This window comes from Schistocerca piceifrons, chromosome 3, assembly GCF_021461385.2.
Source record: "Schistocerca piceifrons isolate TAMUIC-IGC-003096 chromosome 3, iqSchPice1.1, whole genome shotgun sequence".
Classification (NCBI taxonomy): Eukaryota; Metazoa; Arthropoda; class Insecta; order Orthoptera; family Acrididae; genus Schistocerca; species Schistocerca piceifrons.
Window position 1 is genome coordinate 886643702 of NC_060140.1, and position 14758 is coordinate 886658459.

A 14758-nucleotide genomic window follows, 5' to 3' on the forward strand; every position below is an offset into this window, starting at 1 on the left:
ACGAAAGCAGTGTGTTAGCGCCGCAGAGTAATGAATTAACTAATGTTCAAAGTAGTAATTTGGTAATTGTGCATAGGGAAATGGAGCGGGCTGTAAATAATGGTGTAGGCAGCGAAACAATTAGTGAACAGGGAAGCGTTATCGATCGATCGGTCGGCAACAGCTCGCCTCAGGATTCTGAAATGACAGGACACAATCTTGCAAATACTGTAGATTCAGGTTTTGCGTCCTCACCGTTTTCTCAAATAAATCAAGACACATTTTCTGCTTTACAAAATGCGAATATTGCCGGTTCAAATGCACTGCCGAATAGCATTGAGGAACATGTTTCAGACACCAGTGCATTGTTATTACAATTAATGCAACAAATGGGACAAAAGCTTGAAAAGTTAGACACAATGGAACAACACCAGAGACAAACACAGCAACAGTTAGACACAGTGGAACAAAATCTCAGAAAGTTAGACACAGTGGAACAAAATCTCAAAAAATTAGACACAATGGAACAAAATCTTCAAAAGTTAGACACTACACTTGAACAAACACGTGAAGATTTAACCACTGAGTTACATAACATCGAATCGAAATGTCAAAAGGTCTGTAATGACGTAAAAACACAAATTTGTGAGCATTTCCAAACTATTTTTTCGCGTCATGAAAATGTATTACAGAATCACGAAGCAGCCATAAAAGAACTGCAAACTATTGTTCATGAAAATCATGAGACCTTGCAAGCTAAAATTGACTCAGTTGCATCTACCGATTCGGTTACGCAACTTGCAAGAACTCACGAAAACTTAAAGGACACAGTAGATACCCTCAAAATTGGTTCAGAAAGACACATGGAGGAAATAAGTACACTATCGGAGAAAGTAGCCAAACTTTCGGATCAGGTCACTAACTTATCTACAAAGGTAGATGATGATCTGAATGACACAAGACCCGTAGCCTTCACTGACACAGAAGAGTATGAACAAATTAGAAAATTCAAACAAAATCAAAATCAAATCAATACACAGTACAAAAGAGAAATCCGGGAAGTGCAAGATCAGTTGGCACAAGTAGTACAAGAATTACGTATTTCAGAGGACACTCGGGCCCCAATACGGGTAGAGGGACATAGAAATACGGAACAACCACAAAATAATAACACAGCGCATTTCGGAAATTATCAAAGAAATTGGCAATGTGCACCCAATTTTGAGATTGAACAGCCGACACGACATAACAATGACCGATATGCGACTCGCCGACATGATGATTTTGACTATAAGCTGTTCATTACTACACGTAAATTCAAAACATTTAAGAATTCCGGCAACGACATTCATCCACAAGCGTGGCTCCATCAATTCTCTCATTGTTTTCCTCCCAACTGGTCATTGGAGCACAGGTTAGAATTTATGTGTGGCTATTTAGAGAATGAACCAGCTGTAAGAATGCGATCGGTCATTCACGATTGCCACAGTGAAGGAGAATTTTACCATGCCTTCCTGTCAGCATATTGGTCTCAAGCAACACAAGACCGAGTAAAACATCGCATCATAATTATGAAACATTTCGAACAGTCTGAATTTTCCAGTCTTGTGAAATATTTTGTAGACATGTTGCACAAGAATCAGTACCTGACAAACCCATACAGCCCCTCAGAACTCATCCGCATTTGCTTAATCAAATTACCTGAACATTTACGACATATTATTTTGGCAGGACGTTGCAAAGACGACATTGAAGCTTTTCAGGGACTGTTACAAGAACTGGAAAGTGACACTGACAATCGCGGAACGCAGGAGCACAACAATTACAGATCACATCAGTCGCAATTCCGTGATGAAAGAAATAATAACTGGACGCGACAAGGCTATTCTCACAACACAAATCGTGACTGAAACAGACACCACCCGTATTACAACGGTTGGCAGAGTAGTAATAATTACAGGGAAAGATCACCTCTCCGCAGTAATGACTATCACAGAGACAATCAGAGACACAGACAATATGCGAACAAAAACAATTATTGTCAAGGGAGACAGAATGACATCAGACGCAACAGTTCAGCCCGCAGGTACGATTCAGGGAGAAATTCTCCACCACTTAACCGACAAGAAAGAAACTACAGGAACTACCGACATGACGACAGACGATGTGATCGTAACGACAGACCTGAATTGCATCAGAATTGGCGGGATTCAAACAGAGCAGGGCCTTCTCGTCACGGTGAATTTGTAGAAGTTAGGTCTCCAAATCCCAATAACGACGCGCGCCAACAAAGGGACAGACAATGACTCGCACCGCAGGCAGCTGCTTGCGCCGGCTGGCTCAGAGAAAATGACATAGACGTTAACCTTAAGAAAAATTCCAGTATTGTTTAACGACGTATACCGCACGATAATTGCGTTGAAGTTGAAACTCTGCGTACTAGGAAGAGTAAAGGTTTACACCACATTTCACATGTAAAACCGTTTATTGAAAGATAATCTGCTTTTTAACTTTGTCTTTGCCATATAACTTTTCACTTTACATTACTAGTATGCTGCGTCAGACTTAAGAAACTGTTAACATGCAACAATGTTTGAAGTTAAATATCCAGGTTAGAACCTAGGGAACATTTTTAAACAAGAAATTACGAATGCATTGTTACAGTGAACAGACGACACAGTGTTGTATGTGTACATTCTTGCTTGTTAGTTGCACGATTACGTAACGACTATCAGGCTTACATACTTAGGACACATACTGGTACTGCTAATGAGATTTTAATGCAACAATTTGATTTACTTGAAAATACATTCTGGGTTTAAAGTACTTTCTGTGAGATACCAGATGACACAGTGGTTAGTTTATGTGACAGCTACACGATTTTATCACGACGCTACTAATGAGTGACAATATACAATGTTGCTTTTGCGGTGTTTCTGTTTTATATCTGCACAGTTTTTCTGTTTTATTCTGGAAAGTAAAACATGTTTTAGTAGTAACTTTTGTGGTATAGCTACAATGAGACTGCCTTTTCCGTAGCACAACAATACGTTACAGCACAGTAATTTCTTCATCACGGCAATAAGCGTAATAACTAAGATATCTATACGCAAAGCATTTAACTTTTCTTTATCATGAGGTAAGTACATTGACTTCTGCAGAACTTAGCTTTCGGAGGACGATAACTACGACACTTCCACAGAGATTATGTTGCAACAAGACGCACATTTAGCGCTACAGGACACGTATTTGAGTGATTAATTTTGTACTTAAAACATTTATTTTTAAAGATATTTGGAGTACAATGATACAAAGGTTTTCCGTAATACATTTCATTCCATTGTTGTAATCTGTAACACCTGAGGGTATAATTACATTAATCCTCAGGGGGGTACATGCTTACTTTGTGTACCATGTGTTTGGCAAGCACAAGGAGCCCTAGCTAATACGGTATTTGCTTATACAACTTTACACATCGGTACCATATTTCTCTAACACAAATTACACAGCTATCTGATCATTTAACTGAGAGAGACAAACTTTTTTATTACGTCAGTGACATGTTTACGTAATTACACCATTGTATAACTTCACACTTACGAAAATGTATTTTGTCTGTACTTTGTGAACTGTTCATATTTTTTCGGACCCATTGTGATATTATGAGAGCTTTGAATGATGTATTTGGTATGAGATCATGATTTTTAAAGTACGTTTGAGGCAGATGACACTTTTGACATGAGCAGAGAATTTTTTTAGGTTTTGACATTAATGCAGAAAGCTACGACGTTTTTGAGATTTGACTGAGGTGTAATGATGTTATTTTTACGACGACGATGTGTATTATGCTGTTGAGGTATGTTTATGATCAATAAGCTGATGTTATATGAGGAATCTGATTATGCTATGTAGTTATTATGTGTTGATGAATACGAATATGTATATGTGTAATAAGGTAAGGAATAATGAATAGTGGGTAGGGACTCTTGATTTGTGAAAAAGGATGTTGGAAACCAAGAATCGTACTTTAAGAGTTATGAAATGTGTGTAAATGCGTGAATGTATCACAATGCCGGCGAAAATTTTTTGGACACTGTTATATTTATAGGGTTTTGTTTCTACACATTTGCAACGCAAATTCTCGACCCGTGAAATTTTGTATATGAGACTGTCACAGTAGCGGAAACTGCTGTCGTAAATATTTCCGTAAGAAAGTTAAGTGACCACCTGCACGTAATGCGTCGTGGGCACGCAGCTGTGTCAGACGCCGGGAGAACAAGTCATTAGTGAGTGCCTCATCAGAAGCACAGGTAAAAAAAAAGAAAGGGGAGGCCATTGTCCTCGCTATTGACGTTTCCTTGTCGAAAGCATACTGTGGAGCTCGTAATTTATGATATTTACTGAAATGCCTAATGAAATAACGAGAAATATTTTTACATCTGCACACCTGATTACGACAAGCGTCTTTCTACGAGAGTTGAGAGAATTTCTACTAATTTATGAAATGTCACATGACTATTGAATGATATTTTTATGCTTTGCTTTTCGTAGTTGCTTATTTCACTTGATATCTGGTTTCCAGCTGTGTTGCAGCATTGCTTTTATAAAATAAAATGCATTTGCTAATGTGAACACTTTCTGTCAACAGATCTATTAAATAATAATTTTGTAATCCACATTCTTTAAAAAAGGAGCACTTGGAAAGGAAAGAACAATAAGAAGGGACTAGTAACAGTAACTGGACACATAATTTTCTTTTCAAGTACATGGTAATCTTTTTTTTTACAATAAGTTGTTGTGGTGCACCACTTTAATTTACATAGACATTAAGATGTGAATATACACTTCCCTTATCTGCATTGTTGTTTTTACTGTAATATCTTTTCTGCTTGAGCTTTGTCATGTATAGATATAAGTTTTATATTTTTTATATTTGCTGCTGCTGTTTGCCAGGCATAGTGCTACTGAATTTTAAATTGTGTTACTCTGTTAAGCTAGTTTTACTACTGACTTATTTTTCTTGTTACTGCACATTGGCTCATATTAGTTGTAATGTTGCATTGCTTGGTAATTTATATTTACTGTAGCTTGCTTTGCAATTTTCCATTTTTTTTGCATTGCTGTTTGTGTTAATTTGTTATGTGCTGCTGCATTGCCTCGTCCCTTAGTTTAGCATCTGAGCTCAGTAGATTTAAGTTAGCTTAAGAGGAGTAGACTATATAAGAAACTAACTATTATAAATTTATAAGAAATGCATTGAGAAGCTATCAGAAAATGGTCTGGCAAAATAAAAAGGATACTGTACAGTGAAGAAAAACTATTATTGACAGAGGATGTGAACAGAATACAGAAAGCAGGGAGAAAAACTATTTTTGACAGAGGATGTGAACAAAATACAGAAGGCAGGCTTAGATAGGACTTTTGGGAATAATGATGAATGAAGGGAGATCTCCAAGAAGCAAAGAAAGTTTTGTTTGTAAAATACTGCAATGAAACAAACCCTGTCCTTTCCTTTTGTGCTATCCCACTATGTGTTTGGGTACCCTTGTGTATATATGTTCTTCCTGTCTTTATATGTTTACCTCATAAGACTTATGTTGTAGAATTTTTCTAATAATATGTTATTTTCTTTGTAAAGATGTTTAGACATTATTTATTCTGTTTTAATGCTCATGTGTGAAGTCGATGTTTCAATAATTATTCTGATCTTTTATGTATGTACTTATGTCATAATTCCTGTAACACTGATGTATATGTTATTTCGATTCTTCTGTAAAGTTTGTTACTACAAATGTTATCTGTATTGTTATGTTCTTTAATTATGTATTTTGTACCTTTGTTATTGTATTGTCATGTTATAATATTGTAATTGACACCAGTTCTTCAAATTAAGTATCATTTCACTGCACACGTTTCCGTTGGTCATAGTATATGGACAATATGTGAGAAGTAGGGACTGATAGTGTTTGCACGTGTGTTAATGATTCAGCAAGGGACTGGATAACAGCATTGCTGGTTCTAAGGACAATTCCAAAAACTTTGTGAGTGCACAAATGGTGGTTTATGGACTTGCTATATTGTCCGCAAGACTCTTCGATGGTGATTGTGCACCTGCACATTTGCAGCAGATGGCTGCTGGCCATCTCTACAAGGACTACATTGGGGCTGCATCTTTGATGGCCCACCAATACTATTATTTCTACAAGGACTACAGTGAGTCTACACCTTTGCTGACTCACCAGTACCATTATTTCTACAAGGACTACAGTGGGTCTGCACCTCTGGTGGCTCACCATTACCATACTCTCTACTAGGACTACAGTGGGTCTACTCTGTGATGACCTACCTACCAATACTCTTCAAAATTTCGACTGACTCTGCTGTGGGTTTGCTCTGCTGTGGACCAATACCTGCCTGCATGTCAAGAGTCAGCACTGGCTTTCCATTGGAAGGACAACACTACTTCTTCAAGACTGCATGGAAATCCACTACTTCCGTGTGCATTTTCTTTTACTGCTCAGACTTTGAGAAAAACACTGCAATGTTACTGTGATGAATGATCAGGACTGTCTTTATGGACTGTGAGAAAATTTTAGCTTTTGACCAACATTGTATCAAGAAGTGTGTGCATTTGATATCTTTCTTACTGTAATTATGAAAAAATTTTTCAAATCTGTATCGGCCACTGCCCAAATCAATTTGTAAAATTTTTTGTGGGGAGCATGGGGGCTATGTAAGTAGGCTGTTTAGCCTTTTTTATTGGTAATGCCACCTATGTATGAAAATCACTGGTTGTGCTGTGTGCAGTCTGTGGCTAGTTTGCATTGTTGTCTGCCATTGTAGTGTTGGGCAGCGGCAGCTGGATGTGAACAGCGCGTAGCGTTGGGCAGTTGGAGGTGAGCCGCCAGCAGTGGTGGATGTGGGGAGAGAGATGGCAGAGTTTTGTAATTTGTCATGAACTGCTACATATATTATGACTATTAAGGTAAATACATTGTTTGTTCTCTATTAATATCTTTCATTTACTAACTATCCCTATCATCAGTTAGTGCCTTCCGTAGTTTGAATCTTTTATTTAGCTGGCAGTAGTGGCGCTCGCTGTATTGCAGTAGTTCGAGTAATGAAGATTTTTGTGAGGTAAGTGATTTCTGGAAGGTATAGTTTAATGTTAGTCAGGGCCATTCTTTTGTAGGGATTTTTGAAAGTCAGATTGCGTTGCGCTAAAAATATTGTATGTCAGTTTAAGCACAGTCTTGCATAATTGTTCAAAGGGGACGTTTCAAAGCTTAAATGGTGGTACCAGAGGTTATACTGTACATTCTTCTTTTTTCCTAGTTTGTTCAGCTCATTTTCATACACTGTTACTAGTATACACACTTTAGTAACCAGTTGATTATAACAATACATTGTACTCATTATTAATTTTACTAATTTTACTATTGGTTTTCGTAGCTTAATTGTTCTATACAAAGGTTGCTTTGTATTAATTGCTGTAGACATTGAGGAATAGGTACAGCTGTTAAAAATATTTCTGCTAACAAAATATATTATGCCATCATTATTACTGTCAATCATCTTTCACAGTTAATATGGAGGCCAATTTGCATGTCAGTTAATGCAATTCATCTATTAATACATTCATGGTGGTGGATAACCATTCTGCACCTGGCATTATATCCTTAACAAATGGAGAGCCCTTCCCTTCTGGGTCCTGATAGCATCTCGCCCTAACTACATGAGAGTCCTGCACTTCTGGGTCCTGATAGCATCTCATTTAATAATGGAGAGCCTGCCTCTTGGGTCAGGTTACATCTCCTTAAACATATCTATATGTAGTTACCTCTCTTTTGAGGTAAGACCCTTCCATTCTACAATATTCCTAATACGTAATAACCGAAACTGCCAACCCTTAAGACTATGATTCACCAACCACGTTTCCTCCTTATTTATAATTTATCTATGTATATCCCTTCATTCATATATTTTAACATTCCTGTAGCTGCCTCCAACTTAAAATAACATTAGCCTCTAGCTCTTTTGCTTTAATTTTTAATTATGGTTGTTGCCAGTCAACTACATAATGATGTCTAAGTGTCTACTCTCCTGATACTCCTCCCGTTAAGGAGACATCATTATGTGTATTATTGACACTGTGCATAAGCTTGATCATATAAACCCTATATCCCAAATAATAAATAAAAATATACAAAGAGACACACCCACTTCCTCAGTCAGTAAAGAACTTAGAAAAATATAAAAAACTATGTATCCATGTTTACTATGAATATCTATCGCCTTCTTTAATGAATGGCTTTATATGTTCCACAATGTATAACCCCATATCTTTACCTGTTGCGTGATCTATTAGGTATACTGCCTTTGGAAAAGGTATGTTTAATATCTCGTATGGTGCTTGGAATCCTAAAAAGAATTTCTCTTTAGAATCAGTTAAAGATGAACTATGTGGGTGAGATCTTAGTAGTACTTTATCGCCCACTTTAAATGTAGGTGTCGGTCGACACTCATTAACTTTTTTAAGTCTATTGTTGGCACTTGTTAATAACCTCTTCTTGATTTCTTCATTAGTAATACATTGTCTGTTTAATGTATGTTGTGACCGTGGGAAACATTTTAGTAATGGTTCTCCTACAACTGTTCCCTGTACAACTTCAATGGGTACTAAAGTCGTTGATATGTGTGGCAATTCATTAAGTACTGTTTCTAATTCCTGTAATCGTAATGCCCATTTAGTATGTTTATCGTAACAATATGTTCAAAAGTATTGCTCTAGTTCCTTCATAACTCTTTCTGCTGCATTAGATTCTGGATGGTATCTTGAAATTTTTATGTTGTTAATTGACTCCCATACTAAGAAATTCCACAATGTTTTACTAATGTTTTACTAATAAACCGTGAGCCATTATCTGATAATATACGTTTTGGCTTTCTCACATTGACGAAGGATTTCTGCAACGAAGTGATAGCTGTCTCTGTCATTGCTGCCTTTATAGGATAAAGTTTCACATACCTAGACCAACAGTCCAATGCTACTAAAATGTATTTCACACCTCCTCTACTAGCTGGCAATGGACCAAAAAGTCTAGTGCTACTATGACCAATAAGCCCTTAGTATTATAGGAAATAACTTATATTGGTGTATGCATTTACCATCTTTTGCTTTCTGGCATAACTCACAACTTCTAATTACCACTGTACCTTCCTTGACATATCTGTAAAATAATAAACCCTATTTAAATGTCTTAAACACTTTTGAACTCCAAAATGCCCATACCCCTTGTGTATGTACTATATTAGATCTTTTACTACAGTGTGACGGATATATAATCCCCAATCGTTTGTTTGTATTCTGTTTCTCCAAAATAATACATCTTGAGCCCATAACCAATGTTCCTTAGATGTTGTTGGTAATCTATTACTTTCCAAAGAACTTACTACTGCACCAAAATAATCGTCTTTATGCACATCTGATTTGATCCTACCCTGTAAGCTATTCTCTATGTTATTTCATGACCTACATCTACATCTACATCTAAATGATTAATCTGCAATTCACATTTAAGTGCTTGGCAGAGGGTTCATCGCACTACAATCATACTGCAGCCAGGCGACTAGCGCGAGTTTTGGTGTTCTCGTAAAGTAAAGTCATTTTAGATTATAAAACATATAGATTAGTACTGATTAGGTGGTAAATAGGTGTATTAGTGTGCCTTTTAAGTGTACCATTAAAAGTTTCATTTTTCTTTACGTAATAAAGCAGAAAACGAGAAAAGACCGTACAGTAGTATTTTCTGTTTACGTTCTGCTGCAGAAAATCTTGCTCTCTCCGACAATTTAACTTAGCGTACCTCTTCATTATTTAACTGGCATTTCCGGAAAGTAGCGTAGAGTTTAAGTTGTTGTTTCAGAAACTTTGCACTTTTGTTTTTGTTTACACACAGTTGCGAATAGGCCAAATTTGTGTAACCGAATTTTCGTGTTTATCTGTAATTTAACTGACATATTCAAAATAAACCATTACGTTTATCATGAGTGAAAAGTGCTTGACTTGCCGTAGAATTGTTAGGTCGGGGATTTGATGTGATGGGTGCTGTAGTTTTTTCCATGTGACTGACTGTAGTGACGTGGGAATAGGGGAAGTAAATGAGACTCTCAGTGGTTTTGTAGGATTTGTAGTATAGATAGGAAGATACTAGAACAGGAGGGGAAAATTGCCGCCCTTGAGGCTGAGTTAGACAAGGCCAGGGGAGATCTTGACAGGTTAAGGAGGGAGAAGGGTAAAGAGAGGTGGGAAGTGGCAACAGGCAACAGGAGGAACAGGCCTAGAACTTTGTCTGACAGCTTCATGGTGAATGTGGAAAATAGATTTGACCTGTTGCTTCAGTTAGAAGCTGGTGAGTCTCAAGCAGTGGCAGGTGTAGACAGAGCACAACAAACTTTTAGCAGCAAATTGAAAAGTAAGAATGTAAGGAAATCAGTAAACAGAAAGAAAGTGTTGTTGTTAGGTAGTTCCCATGGAAGAGGTGTTGCCCAACTTTTGCAGGATGAACTAGGATCAGAATACCAAGTCACCAATTTTTTAAAACCTAGTGCTGGTCTGGAGCAGGTGATAGAGGATTTAGGATCACTTTGCAAAGATTTCACTAAGGAAGACACTGTGGTTATAGCGGGTGGGGCAGGTAACAGTATTGACAGAGATCCTGGGTACAGTATAGAGTGTGACCTGGTGAAGATTGTATCAGCATCAAAGCATACTAGTGTTGAGTTTGTATCTGTTCTTGGGCGCCATGACCGACCTCATTTGAACTCTTCTGTCAAGAGAGTTAATTTGGAGCTGAACCACACATTGGTGTGGTTCCTGTTGATTCTCTCAGTAGGTGGGATTATACTAGGCATGGCCTTCACCTCAACAGGAAGGGGAAGGGTAAATTGGATAGGGAAATAGCAGGAGAGTTAAAGGGGGGAGGCACTATCATGAGTGGTAAAATACCAGTGGTTATAGGGTTCAGAAAAGACCCTTTTTTAGGGTAGGGAGGACAGAAAGAAAGCAAATTTTAAGAGAGGTTAGAACTGAGACAAACCTTAAGTTTGGGAAAGAAATCAAAAAACATAATTCCAGGTTATTACATCAGCATAAACAGCTGTTAGTTAAAAATTTTCAACAGTCAGCAGATATTATAACTCTACCAAATTTTAACTCCAGTCAATGTGATATGTCAGCTATCTTTATTGCATCAAAATATTCGAGGACTGAGAAATAAAATTAATGAATTAACTATTTGCATAGATGAATCAGAGTCTTCAAACCCAGCTGACATAATCTGCCTCTCTGAACATCACGTGACCACCGGTATAGATCTTTTAAGTGTTACAGGGTATAGGTTAGCATCTCACTTTTGTAGATCAGAAATGGGGAAAGGAGGAGTTGCCACATTCATTAGGAACTGTCATAAATTTAAGAACATAGACATTCATAAATTTTGCCTAGAACAGCATATGGAAGCATGTGCAACAGAATTAGAATTTCACAAAAAATCCTTCGTAATATTAAGTGTATATCGAGCACCTGCAGGTAACTTTGTTTTGTTTGAAAACCACCTTGAAGCTGTACTGGCCCATTTAACAACCAAAAACAAAGAAATAGTGGTTGCTGGTGATTTCAATGTAGATTTCCTTAAAGACTCTCCCAATAAGAACTTATTTGAGTTAGTAACACCATCATTCAACTTAATTCCCACTGTAAAGTTCCCCACTAGGGTAGCCACTTGCTCACAAACAGCCATTGATAATATCTTTATAGAAAAGTCCAATGAACAAAATTATATTACAAAACCAATAGTCAATGGCCTCTCCGACCATGACATGCAGTTCCTTCTGGTAAATGTTAATACTGAACAGGATATAAAATCTGTGAAATCTGAGCTCAAGAGGGTAATCAATAAGCCAAAAATTGATTATTTTAGGACGCTCCTCAGAGACATTCACTGGACTGATGTTTACAGTGCTCAAGGCATGAATGAAAAATATAACACGTTTGCTAATAAAATGCTTACCTTATTCAAACACTGTTTTCCCCTCAAAACTTACCAAGGTTAGAGCAAAGTCTACAAAAAAGCCATGGATTACTTGAGGAATAGGGGTATCTGTTAAAACAAAAAGAAAACTGTATCTGTCAATCCGAAACAGTTCTGATGTTGATTCTATAGCACATTACAAGAAATACTGCAAAATATTAAAGACTGTAATACAGATGTCAAAGCAAATGTATTACAAGGAAAAGATAGTCATATCATATAACAAAATAAAGACAATATGGGATATAGTGAAGGAGGAGACTGGTAGAACCAGACATGAAGAGCAACAAATAGCATTAAGAGTAAATGATACATTGGTGACAGATGTGTATAGTGTTGCAGAACTTTTTAACAAGCATTTTATAACTGTTACTGAAACGATGGGGTTCTCAGGTTCGGTAGATGCTGCTATGGAGTACCTCAGACCAGACATTTCAAGTAACTTCCATAATATGAATTTGACCCTCACTACCCCAACAAAAATAATGTCCATCATAAAATCTTTAAAATCAAAAACGTCTAGTGGGTATGATGAAATATCAACAAAGTTAATTAAAGAATGTGATTCTGAGCTAAGAAATATATTAAGCTATCTGTGTAACCAGTCATTTATCAGTGAAACATTTCCTGAACGGCTGAAATATGCTGAAGTCAAGCCACTGTTTAAGAAGGGAAATAAAGAAATAGCATCAAATTTCTGTCCAATTTCACTGTTGCCAGCATTCTCAAAAATTTTCGAAAAAGTAATGTACAGTCGGCTTTACAACCATTTTATCTCAAATAACATACTGTCAAAGTCACAGTTTGAATGTCTAAAAGATTCTGATATTGAGAACGCTATCTACACATACAGTGAAAATGTGCTTAATTCATTAGACAAAAAATCTTATATATCTGGCAGGAAACGAATGGTGTTATTAGGAAAGAAACATATATCAAGCTATCAGGCATTTTCCAACTGGGAACTAATTACATGTGGGGTCCCACAAGGTTCCATTTTGGGGCCTTACTTTTTCTTGTGTATATCAATGACCTTTCATCAGTAACATTACCAGATGCCAAGTTCATTTTGTTTGCCGATGATACAAACATTGCAATAAATAGCAAATCAAGGGTAGTCTTAGAAAGATCATCTAATAAAATATTTGTGGACATTAATCAATGGTTCCTAGCCAATTCTTTGTCACTAAACTTTGAAAAAACACACTAATGCAGTTCAGAACTTGTAAGGGGTGTCCCACGAGTATATGTCTAACATACGATGACAAGAGGATAGAAGAAGTGGACGGTGTTAAATACTTGGGATTACAGCTTGATAATAAATTCAACTGGGAGGAGCACACCACAGAACTGCTGAAGCGTCTTAACAAATCTCTGCTTGCAATGCGAATTTTGTCAGACATAGGGGATATAAAAATGAAAAAGCTGGCATAATATGCTTACTTTCATTCCATAATGTCATATGGGACTATTTTTTGGGGTAATTCATCAAGCCAAGCTAAGGTTTTCCGGGCACAAAAACGTGCAGTAAGAGTTATATGTGGTGTGAACTCAAGAACATCCTGCAGAAGCCTGTTGAGGGAACTAGGGATACTAACTATTGCTTCCCAATATATTTATTCCTTAATGAAATTTGTCATTAAAAATATATAACTTTTTCAAACCAACAGCTCAATTCATGGAATCAATACTAGAAATAACAATAATCTTCACAAGGATTTAAAGTCACTTAGTGTTGTACAAAAAGGTGTGCATTATTCAGGAACACACATTTTCAATAACTTGCCAGCAGCCATAAAAAGCTTAACAACCAATGAAATTCAGTTTAAGAGAAGTCTAAAGGATTTATTGGTGGCCAACTCCTTCTACTCCATTGATGAATTTCTCAGTAAAACCAACTGATTTGTATATATATATATATATATATATATATATATATATATATATATATATATTCTGCGCAGTTTCAGTGCAGTAATGTGTTCATTGTAAATGTGTGAGTGTGTGTGTGTGTGTGTGTGTGTGTGTGTGTGTGTGTGTGTGTAAGTACACTCTAACTTCTGCACCATTTCAGTGCAGTAATGTGTTCATTGTAAATAAGTATTATAGTAGTTGTATTACATGTTTATTACCTTATAAATATATAAAAACTTTTTTATTTCAAATTCAGTGCATTAGTATTTGTAAAATGACTTTCATATAGTGTTCATTAAAAAATGACGCTCATTCCACTTGGGACCTGTGGAATGGTACATTAGCTTATTTGTTTCAGTTGTAAATATGTGTCCTGTATTGTTGTTTTTCTGACATGTTCCACATCCTGGAGGACCTCCTCACTACAGATCAATTGGAATGAAAGTAAATCTAATCTAATCTAATCTAAAATCTAAAACCATTCCACTCCCAAACAGCGTGCGGGGAAAAACGAACACCTAAACCTTTCTGTTCGAACTCTGATTTCTCTTATTTTATTTTGATGATCATTCCTACCTATGTAGGTTGGGCTCAACAAAATATTTTCGCATTCGAAAGAGAAAGTTGGTGACTGAAATTTGGTAAATAGATCTCGCCGCGACGAAAAACATCTTTGCTTTAATGACTTCCATCCCAACTCGCATATCATATCTGCCACGCTCTCTCCCCTATTACGTGATAATACAAAACGAGCTGCCCGTTTTTGCACCCTT